This window comes from Ranitomeya variabilis, chromosome 1 (genome assembly GCF_051348905.1).
Source record: "Ranitomeya variabilis isolate aRanVar5 chromosome 1, aRanVar5.hap1, whole genome shotgun sequence".
Lineage (NCBI taxonomy): Eukaryota > Metazoa > Chordata > Amphibia > Anura > Dendrobatidae > Ranitomeya > Ranitomeya variabilis.
This window is the reverse complement of record NC_135232.1, coordinates 25,449,079-25,451,091: the sequence shown is the minus strand read 5'-3', so window position 1 is coordinate 25,451,091 and position 2,013 is coordinate 25,449,079.

Here is a 2,013-nt window from a genome sequence, read left to right as displayed (position 1 = left end):
CAACAGGGTCTTTGAAGCTCTCTCCGGGGGAGGGGGGGGGGGGAGCATAGACCCTATGTCCCCAGCAATTATCACAGGGGTGTGCATTCTTGTGCAGGACCAGCCAAACTGGATTCCTTTGTCTGACTCAAGCCACATGCAGACTTTACAGCACCAAAGATCCCAGCAAGGCTCTGAGATATTGAATCTGGAAAATTACCTATAACAGAATGCAATGTCTCTGAGCCTAGTCAAGCACATAATTGGAATCTGCATTCTTTTCCCCACGAGCCCATACCAGCCAGAGCACTCTGCGTTATTGAGTTAACGAGCATACCTTCCAGGAATTAAATAAAGTAGCTGTATTTGGTCTCCCTGCACAGATAAAATCCAGCAGAACCCATTGGCACTGCCGCCATCCCATTTAGATCTTCGGGCCGAAAGTTATGGGCCATCCACGGTTCTGCATGGAAAATCATAATCCGAGATGGGGAGGAGGGGGGCGGTGCAGCCTAGATGTTAGACAGCTCCTAATTTTGGACCGAGTTCTTCTGGCAGCAGGACCATTACCTGACGCGCCAGAGAGAATCACGTAACAAAGATCTGGACCTGTGATCCAACAGCGCCTCCTTGTGGTCACATACTACATAACATGGTAATTGTAACCTATCTGTACCCTACCCTTGCACTACACTCCTGACTATATGCCTGTATATTTCTAGTGCGCCTTTTGGCGATTAAATATAAAATTCATCTTGGGCTGCTCTTTTATCTCGATTCACAATTCCCACGCTCAGTTGGTTATAATATACGCTACCCCAGGGTTGGTTTCTGACCCGATATGAGCCTGTTGTCGGACAGGGTTTGTATATCGAACGAGGAACTGGCGGCAGCATACCATACTGTGTTAGGGAGGCATCTCCATACTGTGCTCTCCACAGCATCTCCAGACTCTGTCACATGTGCTCAGTGTGAGCCTGCTTTCATCTGTGAAGAGCACAGGGCGCCAGTGGCAAATTTGCCAATCCTGGTGTTCTGCGGCAAATGCCAAGCATCCTGCACGGTGTTGGGCTGTGAGCACAACCCCCATCTGTGGACGTCGGGCACTCAGACCATCCTCATGGAGTCTGTTTCTAACAGTTTGCGCAGAGACATGCACATTTGTGGCCTGCTGGAGGTCATTTTGCGGGCTCTGGCAGTGCTCCTGTTCCTCCTTGCACAAAGGCTGAGGTAGCAGTCCTGCTGCTGGGTTGTTGCCCTCCTACGGCCCCCTCCACATCTCCTGGCCTATCTCCTGGTAGCGCCTCCAGCCTCTGGACACTACGCTGACAGACACAGCAAACCTTCATGCCACAGCTCGCATTGATGTGCCATCCTGGATGAGCTGCACTACCTGAGCCACTTGTGTGGTTTGTAGAGTCCATCTCATGCTACCATGAGTGTGAAAGCACAACCAACATTCAAAAGTGACCAAAACATCAGCCAGAAAGCATTGGTACTGAGATGTGGTCTGTGGTTCCCACCTGCAGAACCACTTCTTTATTGAGGGTGTCTTGATAATTGCCAATAATTTCCATCTGTTGTCTATTCCATTTGCACAACAGCATGTGAAATTGCTTGTCAAACAGGGTTGCTTCCTAAGTGGACAGTTTGATTTCACAGAAGTTATATTCTGTTAAGTGTTCCCTTTATTTTTTGAGCAGTGTATCCCCCCCCCCCCCCCCGAATAACTCATACCTATAAGGGAAGCCTTTCTGGTGACTATTTGCCCTTGAAGCAGTTCCCTGACTGACCTGGGGCAAGTGGTGGCACCAGAGAGCCGATCCCTACTGGGTCCTTCTCTCCTCAGAGATGAGTGAAGTCGACACACCCCTTCACCTGTGCGATCCGTCACAATCCCATTTAATAATCTGTAAAGAAAATGTACCCCGACGACATCACAATCTAAACTTGATATAATTTTCCCCCCTTTCTGAATGAAGAATTTACGTAAATCCCAGCCCAGAACTTGAGGAACGTTTCATCTACGACCAA